General features: G+C 39.4%; 3 non-coding genes across 3 annotated transcripts; all 3 read right to left on the bottom strand.

The window, feature by feature from the left end:
• Nucleotides 1–7,058: 7,058 nt before the first annotated feature.
• On the bottom strand, nucleotides 7,059–7,141 carry trnal-uaa (transfer RNA leucine (anticodon UAA)). Its single transcript has one exon. It is a non-coding gene; the product is annotated as a tRNA-Leu (tRNA).
• A 785-nt stretch (nucleotides 7,142–7,926) lies between these two features.
• trnal-uaa (transfer RNA leucine (anticodon UAA)) lies at nucleotides 7,927–8,009 on the bottom strand. Its single transcript has one exon. It is a non-coding gene; the product is annotated as a tRNA-Leu (tRNA).
• Nucleotides 8,010–13,120: 5,111 nt separating this feature from the next.
• trnal-uaa (transfer RNA leucine (anticodon UAA)) lies at nucleotides 13,121–13,203 on the bottom strand. Its single transcript has one exon. It is a non-coding gene; the product is annotated as a tRNA-Leu (tRNA).
• Nucleotides 13,204–13,861: the final 658 nt, after the last annotated feature.

The following is a 13,861-nucleotide window of genomic DNA, read 5'->3' as shown; positions in this document are numbered from 1 at the left end:
CTTCACTTTCATTCAAAAATATCTGATAATTTACTCACCCCCGTCATCCAAGATGTTTATGTCTTTCTTTCGAGAAGAAATTAAATTTTTTGAGGAAAACATTCCAGGATTTTTCTCCATATAGTGGACTTTATTGGAGCTTCAAAGGGGCTCTAAACAATCTCAACCAATGCATAAGGGTTTTATCTACCAGAACGATCATCATTTATGCCAAAAAATAAATAAATAAAAATGCACCTTTAAACCACACAACTTCTCTTCTTGCATTAGGCGTGTGACGTGCTAGCGAAAACATGACATATGCGAAACTACCACTCCAAGGTTTACAAGTGTGGAGAAAGAAGACTGTTCAGACATTGTTGTATGTCGAATGATATTAATGTCTTTGTGTCAGTTTATTGTTTAAAATGATCCTCAAGTGTGCGTTTCACATATGTAACGCGTGACCTTTTTTACACGTGATTACGTAATACGTAAGGTAGCGCAAGTGCGTCACAAGGCTAGTGCAAGAAAAGTTGTTGTGGTTAAAAAGTGAATTTTAAGGCGAAAATGCCGATTGTTTCGCTAGATAAGACCCTTATGCCTTGATTGGGATTATTTAGAGCCCTTTGAAGCTGCATTGAAACTGTAAACTGTTGAGGTCCACTAAAGTCCACTATATGGAGAAAATATCCTGGAATATTTTCCTCAAAAAACTTAATTTCTTCTCGACTGAACAAAGAAAGACATAAATATTTTGATTGATGGGGGTGAATAAAGTAGTAAAAAAAATTCATGAAAGTGGAGTAATCCTTTTAGCCTTAATTAATTTATTTAATTTTCTGCGTGTAACATTCAGTTATAATAATTATAGTTAGTATAGTATATTATTTAACTATATCTATTATTCATTTTGATTTACTGCATATATTTTGAGTCTAATTTTATATATAAAAATTATATACTTTTGGTTAACCTAATTTGAATTAAATTGTAAAAAATTGGGTACAATAATAATTGTGTACGTTTTTCGTATTTATACGCACACTTGAACCGCCTAATTCACAACGTGCGTATGCACATGAGTTTGTTCTTATACTTGTTCTTACGTGGCCGTATGCAAGAGGTTGGTAATTTGCATAAAACACGCTGAAACCAGCTAAACGCCTAAACCAAAATTTTAGAGCAGTTTGTCATAGAAGCAAAAGAGCTCGAATAGAAATCCATGATCATATTTATTATCGGTAAAGTTCAATTTTTTTTCTGGGAGGTTTTGCTGTTGCTGAAGGAAGCCAGTCCTGTCCACCAACCGGAGTAACATTAAAGAAGTATTGGATACGTTAACAAATATGACATTTAATTAATATGACAGAGACGCGCATCGGTATCTAAAATAAAACAGACAGGAGATCAAGTGATTGACGTTTGGACTTCTAATTACATTTACATGACGTTTACATTAGGCATTAAGCAGACGCTTTCAAAAAGGGAGGAAGGAAAGCGTGAAGATTTGTCATTACTTCTTTATATGTGTAGAAAAAATAAGTGGGCTATAATAATGTATAATATAATGTATATAATAATAATAATATAGATCATGTATATATAATACAGAAAATATTATAATATGAAATATAATCATGTAAATTTTATATCAAGATTATCATACACATTATAATTATAGCCTAGTATTTGATTATAGCCTAGCCTACGTGATTATTGCGTACGAGTGATTTTAGGTTTTCTTGAATTTTTGCGTACATTTAGAAGACATTTTGATACGAAAGTTTTTGTTGAATCACAATTGTTAGTGAAAACATCCGTACGCACATCTCACGCACAAATTTGTGTGTACGCATACTTAGTGAATGAGACCCAATATCCCATATACTTACTTAGCAGAATTGATCCAAGTAAAACTGTTCTAGCACATGAACTGAATTCAATACTTATTAGAAATAGTTCACATAATAATACTATATGCTAGTATGCTGTTCTAAAAATAGACACCCTGGCTACTGCAGGGCTCATTAACATGTCTTAGTATGACCCGAGCTTAAGAAATGGGGTGCAGAACCGATGCTTTAAACAACACTTGATGATTCATGGCATTATCAAGATCGCTTACTGCCTAAAATACCCACAGACGTACAAGCGACGAAGCCTTCTTAAATCATCTTAAGAACAGCATTGGACGGCAGCCAGAACGAGAGATCGGTCTGTTCGAATATCAGCAACTCTAGACGTCAGGTTGGGTGGAGTAATGGGAAAAACAGAAAGCCCGACAAACAGACATGTAAAGATGGCAAGCGGCAGCACGCAGGCCTGCAGGCGAGAGATTGGAGACGCTGATTGCCGCAGGGAAGGAAATGAGGTGGTCAGAGAATACACCACACGGTAATCCTCGCTCTGTACCGGCTGCACTGGTTCCCGTCTCCCCGTCTGTCTCTCAGGAGAACGGGAACAGATTTTGTGTTCTCTCAGTGCCAGTGCACAACGCTCTGCCCATGTTTTCTCAAGTGCACTGATGAGAGTGACAGGCTGGCTCCTAATAAATGCAGTCCTGGTTTAAATGACGGCTCTAATTTCACTCTCTGATGCTCTGTGGAAAAGCGTGGCACAGCTTTGGACAAACAGAAAGGGTTTGAGTCAATGTCTGATATAGCTACTGCATTCACTTTTATCCAATAAGACATACATTTTTTATCAGTATTTGTGTTTTCTGGTATCAAATCCATGAACTTTGCATTGCTAACACTTTATTCTAGCAATTGAGCTACAGAAGGAGGCTGGACGTGCTGCCCACCTTTAATTTAAACATGTGTTGTATCCATAAGGCGGCATTATTCAGCGGTTGGCCTCGGATCGTTTCAGATTAATTCAATTTCCTTGTGTAAATGAAGTGTGCCGCTGAGCTGATATCTGATTAGGGGACTCAGGGAGTTGTTTGTAATTAGTTTGGGTGTAAACTCATTTCACAGCACTTTGCAGGGAGGCAACTGTTTTCACAAATTTATCTGCGTAATTGGCTAAGGTGTTAATCGAGTTGAGAAATACCTGCTGGTCAGATAAAGCAAAAAACAAACCTATTTAAAATAACCTCACAGGGAAATTGGGTATGCAGTTACACAAGCATCTGGCAGTCAGACGCTTTAATCCAAAGCAATTTACAATGCATACTAGTAGGTACACATTTTATCAGCATGTAATACTGAAATTGGTTGCGTGGCTGTGATGTGTTTTGGTGTCGCCCAATATTTAATTATTGTCATTTGTTTTGTTTTTGTCTTTGTTGTATGTAATGATGATGTTGTCATGGGTCTTTATTGTCGTTTGTTATTTGTTTTATTCTGCTATCTGACCCTGTCTTGACTAGGTCTCACTTGTAAAAGAGGTTTTAACCTAAATGTGGCTTTCCTACAGGTAGTTAAATAAAGGTTATGATGATGATATGTTTCCTGGGAATCAAACCTATGACCTTTGCCCACCAGTTGAGCTACAGGGACACTGTAATGACTTGGATGCATGATAGGCTTAAAATACTTTTATATTTATGTATAGATGGTTTCATCGGACGCACGTGCGGTGACGCAAAACTAAACTGGACTTTTGAACAAATACCTCGTCGAAATTAACAAATGTTTTGGTTTCCTGTTAGGGTGGCCATTCGTGCCAGTTCCGCCGGACATGTTTTCGGGTTGTTCTCCGGAGGTCGCGTTGGTCGACCGCATACGTCATCAAGGTTTAATATTTCGGGTTTTATTTCAGAAAAGCAACCGTTACATTTCAAGGTAAGAATGAAACTACAATGATTGTATGTCTTAAAAGAAATAAATCTTAATTTTCTAATGTATTTTAACTGAAATGTGATGACGTATGCGGTCGAGCAACGCGACTTCCGGAGAACGAACCCAAAAACATGTTCGGGACGTTTCCGGCGGAACTGGCACGAATGGCCACCCTATTTCCTATGTAATCTACGTGTTGTTTATTTTGCTTGTTATATAAATAAACTACGTTTAAAGTACTTTGTTGTTATTTATTCTTAGCGGAGTGTACCGGAAGTTACGTGTTGACCAAGAAAACCGCGTGTTTATGTTGTTACTGCTGAAAGCGTCTATATAGCAAAATATATTTGGATGAGCACTGTTCAGTGTTTGGCTAGTGTTATGGGTGGTTGTCCGGGTCTTTTTACCATTTGCTTCTGTGTTCTTAGGGTTGTTAGGACATTGTTAAGTGATTGCTATGCTTTTCAATGTGGTTGTGTACTGGTGAGCCAAAGAGCCTCTTACCCTTCAAATTGCGAAAACTGAAATTTGAAAATGCGCCAATGGAAACATAAACTTTAAAATAAGTTTTTACGCTCAGGTTTTTTTTCATGCAATTCAAAAAGGAAAATATCACAAAATTGCAATGGTTTTTTCGCATTTACATGCCACCAGATGTGCATTAAAGTCACATCATCGATTTTTAAATATGGTGCGGTGTGTTTTTTTAGGACAAGACAGAAGAGGTGTTCAACTTCATGTGGCGTCACAAGAACCGAAAAGCGCATGACATCAAAATACCGCATGAGCAATTCGGGAGTCAACTGCTCTGGATGCTTTCGAGTCGAGTTAAATATTGCAAGCACTTTCTGTGATGTAGTATGCTAGGAAGTAATAAGAAATGACTCTTTACATTAAGGTAGTACTCTAGTGAGAACAGGGTTTTGGGGGAATCACTTTTTTTCTCTTTTTCATCCAAGCACAGTTTTTGCAAGTTCCCGCAATTTTTGCAAATTCCAACAATTTCATCATATAAAATTGCATAAATATCCCGCAAATCCCATCACAGTTTTTACAAAAACGTGCCGTAAGATCAAGGATTTTTGCCCGCAGCAATCACAAAAAAACTGATTATCAATATAAGGCTCAATTCAAAGCATATGTTAATCAAAAAGTTTGTGTTACCAACCAATGAATAACAAGCACTGTTATGACTGTCATTATGACATTAATCAGGAACGACTTCGCTTTACTTACATTTTCTACATGCTGTTTTAGTGAGTCACAAATCTTTGTTAATATCCTGTCTCTGTGTTTGACCAAATGCGGTGCTGTCAACCAGACAGATGGTTTCTCCTGTATTTTTCACCTCTCGCTCAGGTTCGAAAGGCAGACTCAAGCCTCAGACAAACGCCAAATGAAGCTTCGCTGCCATAATATTTATCTTGACACCCAAAGCTTCCTGAGCTCTTTGTAGAGTAGGTGAGCAGAGGTGTCACGTGTATGATACATTAAAGACCTCTGGCTGTTTATTTGTTGTCAGATGGAAAGGAAGGGTGAGAAAAACCAGGCCCGTCCTGCTGTTCAGCACCACGCTACCAAAGGGAAGTGAACCTTTATTGGTGACCCCCAGTGAGGGCACAATCAGGTGTCCCCAATTTACAGATATTTCTAGACTGTTCAAACACAACCAGAGCGTAGTTTGGGGGCATAGCATTGGAGCAGATGTGTTTGAGGAAAACATCACAAAAAGAAGTGACAGCCTATTCTGATGAAAGAAAAAGCAGCCGGGTGACGTCCAAGGAGCTAATGTTGTGTTCAATTAGAGCAAGAGTTCAGCCAAAATAACATCATACAAATAATGGGAAAATATGGATTCAGGGTGGGTTTTCAGAATAAAAATTGTACATCATTATCTGGATACAGGGTAGTTGTAATAACATGCAAATCAAAGCTTTATCTGGCAACAAACCACTACATCATTCAGTATGATTGTTGGTTTTGAGCAGACAGCAGCAAAAATCTTATTTTCAAATTGGTTAGATTCAAGCTTCAAATTGCTTATTTTCTGCAGCAAAAAACATAAATCTTTATAAACCTTATTCATGCCACATGAGCAGTATGAAATTTCTGGGTTAATTTAACCCAGCGGTTGGGTTTTTCCGTTATTAAAACTGTAAGAAATAGTAGAAATAGTCTGTCATGACCAGAATACCACGTCCTCATCATTCTTACCTGGGTAATTTCAGACACAGTAATGCCATTTACTGTTTTTGTCCTTTAACAGTGATTCCATGTTATTCCTTGGTTCTGTATAGTATTTCAGCTAACTGAATAAATATCCTTGCGAAAATCACAATAAAAAATATCAGTTACGTGGTTTCTAGGGATCTAAAAGTGAATGAAGGATCTGCAGATGCTCTGTGTGAGATTGAAGGTGTGGATAGCATCTATATACAACCTGCCAGTCACTGCACGCCGCTCCTTTCACTTTCTGGAACAGCAGATGTCCCTGCTGACATGATTCTTATTAACACTCATGCAGAAATGCTCATGTAAGGTGGGTTTTTGAGAAAAACAAACAAACATCTGGTTATTAAAATGATTTCAGTGTGACATATGTGAAATACGTTTTGTGCAAGTATTCTGCCCTGCCTAAACATTTTTGGCATGTTATAACATTCTTTATAAATGAGAATTAACACTTCCTAACTCATTACTCCACCAAGAAGTGTGGTTTAAATCCACAAGGACATCTTAGGTCCAACACCTTAACCATTCAGCCATCCTGGTTGCTACGTGGTCATTCTTTTGTTTCTTTAATGGGGTACTTTAGAAACCAGCTCATTTTTTAATTGAGAACTAACATGATCAGAACAGATCTGCATGTTGTTTAAAACACATCTGTACCAAGAGTAGGGTTCGAACCCAGAGGACATTTGTCCATTGGATCTTTAGGCCCAATCCGATTTCTCTGTATTACCCCTTACCCATACTCCTACCCTGTCCCCTGTCCCCTTACCCCGTCCCCTTACCCCGTCCCCTTACCCCTACCCTGTCCCCTTACCCCTTAGATTTGCATGTTCATGTGAGAGGAAGGCCCAATTGAGATAGCCCTTACTCTCACGTGAACATGCAAAACTAAGGTGTAGGGGGTACGACAGAGAAATGGGATTGGGCCCAAGCCCAATGTCTTAAACACTCGGCCATCCTGGTTTCTTTGCGTAATTGTTAGCCCCTTTGTGAAACACACAGATTTTGGGTAATCACAGGGGAACATTACGGGGTTTTTTTTAAAGATATGACTTGCCATACCAGGAGTGGGGTTCGAACCCACGAGGATATACATCCATTGGATCTTAAGTCCAACGCCTTAACCACTCGGCCATCCTGGTTGTTGCACAGTCATTCCTTTGTTTCTTTACCACTCAAAACTCTCATTTCTTAATTGAGATCTAACATTTCTGCATGTTGTTTAAAATAGAACCCACGAGAACATTTGTCCATTGGATCTTAAGTCCAACACCTTAACCACTGGGCCACACAGATTTTGCATCATCACAGGAGTGTGGTTCGAACATACGAGGATATACATCCAGCAGATCTTAAGTCCAACACCTTAACCACTGGGCCATCCTGATCGATATGTGGTCACCTCTTTGTTTCTTTACAAGGGCACTTTAGAAACGCGCTCACATTATCCCACCCAAACCTTGTCTGAACGCGTTTGAACCCCAAAGCCTGTTTGTTTGCTATTGTGATCACTCTGTGTTGTGCCCAGGCGCGGTTTGCTTAATCGCAGCCTGGCTGGCTTGCAGAGGTGGGCTTGGGCGCGGGTTACTTGGGCTCGGGGGCGAAACGCGCAGTGTGATCTGCAATCACGCCAGAGCGCGGTTTAAAAGAAGAGACATCAACTGCATGACCACTTACCTTCATTTGCCTTTGTAAAAACCTTCTGATGGGTTACGTGAATGTCTAACACTGCAAAGAGTGACTTTCTTGCTTGGTATTTTTGTCTTGTTTTCAGTGGAAATGTCTAAAGATTCTTAAATCAAGATGTATTTTCTTGATGAGCAAAATGACATGAGAAAATAATACTAGTTTTTAGACAAAAAATATACAATTTAAGTCAATTTGTGCTTAAAACAAGCAAAAATATCTGCCAATTGAAAACACAGCTTACCAGGAGTGGGGTTCGAACACACGAGGACATTCGTCCATTGGATCTTAAGTCCAACGCCTTAACCACTCGGCCATCCTGGTTTCTTTGGGTGCTTGTCAACACCTTGGGTACACAATTTTTCATTTAAAAGGTAACTTTAACAGATGTGGGGTTCGACCCACATGGAAATTCATCAATTGGATTTTAAGCCAATGCCTGCACCCTAGTTTTTTGGGTGTTTTCTTAACTCCTTTGTGAAACAAGTCATTGATTTTGGGTAGCCACAGGGAAGCATTACTGTTTTCCATTTAAAATTTAGATTCCCATTCGGGTCACTTTGTAGAAATCCTTTTGTTTTTTTAATAGCGCACCTAAGAAAGCGGCTCACTTCTGTGAGATCCAACAATTACTGCTTTCTGTAAAACAGCTGTTCTAGGAGTCCATTTGCCCATTGGATCTTAAATCCAACTTAGCCAAGTTCTAAAATTAAAGTTACCCTCAACAATTAAATCAAGTTGTGCAGCTGCTCAGTGTGTGTGTATGGTGTGTGTGCATGTTCTTATCTGACCTTAATTCAGAGTGAACGCGTCCCCTTAAGCACCTTCCCCATTTGTGACTCAACAGCGTTCGGCTTTGATCGCCTTCTGCACGGCTCACCAAGCAAACGCTTTAATTAGTACTTTATTGACTAATGCTTTTCTGCAGACCTTGTGTCAATGGCTTTACCGACCACCAGCCTATTCTCTGCGGATTAACCTCTTTCTGTGCACAGTTTAACCGGCCATTGTCCTGCAGTAACGTGAACTGCTCTCGTAGGAGGTTTTGACACAAAAGCCCTTCAGTGCGCATGGAGACCTCAAAGAGCCATCATCCCTCCATCTCCAGCTCTTCAAAGACTCCTTCATCATTCAGAATCCCTCTCTGTTCCTCATCGGCCCCTCGTTTGAGAGCGGGACCCCATCGGCCCTCACCTCCCCCACTGACCAACACGCTTATTTCAGTCTCTCCTGGGAGCATGGAGCTCATATATAAGACCAGGACAGCTGATAATGACTTTGCAGCTTTGGGGGAAGGAAATCACCACTGTGTTTTGGTGGTTATGGCAGTGGTTCTGTTTGTGAACGCCCAGGGGTGAACACCAGCCAATAACAAATTTATGTAAAATTGGCTGAATGAAAGAGCCATTGGGTATGTTTGGTTACACTTTTAGCAAATGCACTTTTTATGCAATGGCTTTAATCAGGACCTCAGTCAGTCTGAATTTTAACTAATTATACATTTCATTTTGGACCATGCATGTGTCCAAGTGTTTGTTTGTAATGATGGTGGGGGTTTATCTTCTCTCTCTTATCCTAACCCCCTTTTCCTCTTTAAAAATTGTAGGCCTGCAGCACCTAATGTGGAGGTGTCTCTTTCATCTGTAAGTCCCTCTAATGATCTCTTGTAATGAGCAGACCTTTGCCATGCTAATAGGCGTTCAATTGTTCCCACTTTTACATGGGGTCTCCATCAACAGGGGCAGTGTGTCTTGGTTGGGGGGCTTTACTCTGTCCATCTTAAAAAATCCCTGGATCACAGTGAGGGGGACGGAGAGACACCTTTGAAGCCAACACTAATGCTCACACTCATTATCTTCTATGAAGGCTTTTGTCTGGTAATTGTTGAGGCTTTTTGGTGCGAACGATTTCTTGATATTGTAGGCGAGTGATTCTCAGCATGCGTTTCATTTCTATGTTATTTTTTTCCTTTCTTTGGGTCCATCATACCTTACAGGTCATGGGGGAAGGGTTGGTTCACTGCAGGGTGCTTCAAATCAATATAACACACTGGTCTTCTTTCGATAAATGACATGGTGTTGGAGGAAGATCCGGATTCATTAGAGCTTAGTTTTTACTTTACTATTTATAACGACCTCCTATTTTAGGCCACCTGAGAACAGCAGTCCGTGTTTTTGAAAGAATTGTCAAAATATGTCGCCTACCCTAGCTGTCATTGGGCTGTACCCTTTCAAAAAGTACACCTTTGTACTTGTAAGAGTTCATATTAGCACCTCAAAGGTACATATTGTTTCCAAATCTAGTACCTAATAGGAACTTTTAAAAGGGTACTGCCCCAGTGACAGATGGGGGTACATATTTTTGCCTTTTTTTCTAACAGTGCTGGTATTTGAATGGATACTCACTGCAGTCTTTGTTCTGTGATCTTTCTGTAGTTACTTAAAAGTATTCATCGGTTACTGAAGTGTTTCTAAAAATGCACAGAGTCCACACTCCTCCCCTCAAGATTTACACAGCTGGTCCACAAATACAACACACACTCACACAGTCCATACTTTATTTCTGTAGTGTTGAGTACATATCACAGCTTGAGTATGTATATCTTCAGTCTTTTATCAATGTTAAGAGTTTTTCATGCTTTACATTTACACATTAGCAGATGCTTTAATCTAAATCAACTTACACTCTTAAAAATAAAGAAGATGCTGCAAAAGGTTCTTCACAACAATGTCATAGAAGAACTATTTGGAAGAACCTTTGGGTTAAAGAAATTTTGCAGTTTGGAAAAAAATGCTTAAAGTCGTCATGATATAGAAATTAAAAACTTTTATATTTTGGAATATTGTGGTATTTTTTTACAAAGGACTTATCTGTATCATTATTTTTTTATTAATGTACCTCCTCCCCTCCTCGAAACAATCTCTCTTTACCTCTGGTCATGAGGAAGCCAAGTCCGGGAAACGATCACAGCACTTAGCAATAGCAACATGACCCAACTTCCAACGATCCAATCAGCTCTTGATGAACAAATTCCCTACATAACCTTTCTCTCATTTCAGAACCGTTTCACTCGGATATACGTCACAATGGAAAAAGTTAGACAATCGCTACTTCCGTTTCATGACGACTTTAAAGCTGAAATCTGTAACTTTTGCCTCTCTATCGCCATCTCTGTTTGAAACATAAAATTTAAGTTATGTTTTCTGTTCAGCACATGCGCTGTGCTTCCACCTTAAGTCCAATTTATAGTCATGTTTATGCCATAGCTACGCCGTAGGTAAGTCTCTACGTAGCCTGACGTGCACCTCAACAAATTTATAACAGCATGTCATTTCTACGCAAATCGCAAGGGCTGTGATTGGTCCACCAAAACCCCTCCCATCAGGTAAAAAACTGTGTCATAGGTATTTCCGTTTGCGACAGTGAGAACAAAGATGGGCTAAGGTTGAAGAGTGATTTAACTCAAACTGCAACAAAAGTCTGCTGGTCTTCTCAAAACATACACAACAAGCTGCTTTTTTTTCGTTTGTAGGTTAAACTGGCCAAGCTGCCTCTTTATTGGTGGTGGCACTGCTACTGTGGTTACACCCGTGGATACTGCCTGCATGTGTGTTTGAACGTCGACACGGATGATGACGGAGAAGTATATATTAAAACTGACGTGCATCCTATGACTCTGTGGCTACGACTTACAGTAAGACGTATGCACAACTATAGACGGTTTCATCGGACGCGCGTGCGCTGGCGCGGTGCGCGTCTGGATCCGGGCTTTGCTTCCGGTTTCGTTTTTTTTTAATAGTCTGACTAGTTACTAAACTGTGGCTTGTTGCATAAACATAGCCGTGACGTTAAGACTGCGTCTTAAGTATGACTCTGACTAACTAGCAATTAGTTAGGGCTAATCAGTCTTATTATTTGGATTTAAATTAGACCAATCTACCTTACTTTGTAACATACTTAAAACAGATCAGTCTTGAAGAAAAAAATTCATGACTAACTTAAAAGACTAGTCTTAAAGTTTTATGCAACCGGCCACTGATCTCTTGAACAAATGCCTCGTCGACAATAACAAATGTTTTGGTCTCCTAGGTAATCTATGTGTTGTTGTTTTTTTTTTGCTTGTTATATAATAAACTACATTTAAAGAACTTTGTTGTTGTTATTTATTATTAGCGGAGTTTACCGGAAGTTACGTGCGGACCACGACAGTCGCTTGTTAAAGTTGTTACTGCTGAAATCGTCTATAATGAGCCCAAAGTGGATCTGTCATTATATTTCAACATGACATTTAAATGTACATCCTAAAAGTCATATTACCGAAAATATGTAATCTCAACAAGTAGTATATCTGCCGCATTTGTTCACACTAAATTAAAACCCAAATTTCAGGATAAATCATGTTACTGATGCCCCACGTGTTCAGAGGAAAAGCTACAAACTCTTCACCATCTACAACAGCATACACAGATAATATAGTAGATGGGACTTCTACTTTCTGTTTATTGATGTGATGAAATTACACACAAATTAAAACAAGTGGGGAAAAATGTATTCCATTTTTCTGCGAAAACCGACCCGGACAATTAAATTACATAACATTATTACTAACCCTCCATTGTGAATTGGGAAAAGGTTGAAACATTGTTCATTCAAGTACTTTATGCATTTTTGTTCATTTTTACCAACAAAAAGTTACAGATTGCAGCTTTAGGTATTTTTATTATTATTACTTAAATTTAAACAGATAACAAAAAAATAAGAGCTGGATTGGGAATGTTGCAAGTCAGACAGCACGAGTCGTCAATGCATTTTGCTAACAGTTAATCTCGTCAATTTTTAGGAAAACACAAGCATGAGAAAAGTAACAGACACTGACTAAAAGCTTCAAAACTTTTGTTTTATTTTATCCAGCCTGTTCTGCCAATGACTTCCGGTTGAAATTGTACAGTGTCAGGCGAAGCGGCCCAGGAAAGCAGCTGCATCTTTTCCATGTCGGAAAAAGAAAGGAAAACACACGCAGCCCCCGCAAGGCTCATGGGTCTGGCAGGGTCATAACCCAGCACCTGAGCTAATCATGGACATTATCAAAACAGCTCGCTCTCTGGGGTCTATTTGTTTATGTAATCCTGGGTGGCCCTTGCTTTGCCCTGCCTGGCCCTCGTAACTGCACCTGGAGAAGGCAGTAAACACCTCTCCCTCATTTCTGAAGGAATGAGGTGCTAAAACTGAACAGGAAAGAGGAAGAAACCTTTCGATTAAGTTGTAAATCAGGGTATTTGTGTGATATGTGCATTACTATTGATAATGTTAGAAACTGTTGAAGAGTTGACCATCAGGTTAGCACTATAGTAAGAAATGTGTAGCTTACTATCTTCTTTGACAGACTACATAGTTCAGTCAGTAGTACTTTCCTTCTCTTAAAGTTTACAAAGTGATACCAGGAGTGGGGTTCGAACCCACGTGGGCATACACCCATTGGATCTTAAGTCCAACGCCTTAACCACTCGGCCATCCTGGTTGGTTGGTGGTCTTGGTTTGGATTTTAAACTTTGAAATGTGCCATATGTACAAACCGAGGTAAATGTGATAAGCAGTCATGTCAGCGGCTTATCTGAGACAGAGCACATTCTCATAGCTCCTGAATTCCAGCAAAGCTTTCTCAACACAGTCTCACACCCTATTCGTCACATACTGCCGTTTGGTCATGACCCCCTCACGTCCATAGCGGACGTTGAGGGTACCCCCTATTCGTCGCTTGAAAACGTAGAGGGTCGTCCTATAGATTTGAATGCAAACCCCTCATCTTTGAATTTTGACGAAATGGGTTTATCGGTTTGCCTGCGCAATATGGTTTTAGGCGATTGATTTTATGCTGCAAATGTGCATTTTGCACAAGCGTGCGGCGCATAAACGGTTACAATCATTATTGATGCGGTGACCAAACATTTTCGTGGAGCGGAAAGCCTTCTGAATCGGTGTATCACGACTTTTCTCTCTCTTTTTATATAGATATATTTGGTATACAATAAAATGACATATTTACAGGGCTGTATTTGCTGTGTGTTTAAAACATGCCTTAATTAACGTAGATATTAAGATATTTTATTATTTTCGATCACGCACAGTTGGTCATTCCCCTCACGTCTATAAGCTGACGTTGAGGGTACCCCCCAATT

This window comes from Misgurnus anguillicaudatus, chromosome 7 (assembly GCF_027580225.2).
Source record: "Misgurnus anguillicaudatus chromosome 7, ASM2758022v2, whole genome shotgun sequence".
Lineage (NCBI taxonomy): Eukaryota > Metazoa > Chordata > Actinopteri > Cypriniformes > Cobitidae > Misgurnus > Misgurnus anguillicaudatus.
This window is presented reverse-complemented; position numbering and strand designations above follow the sequence as displayed.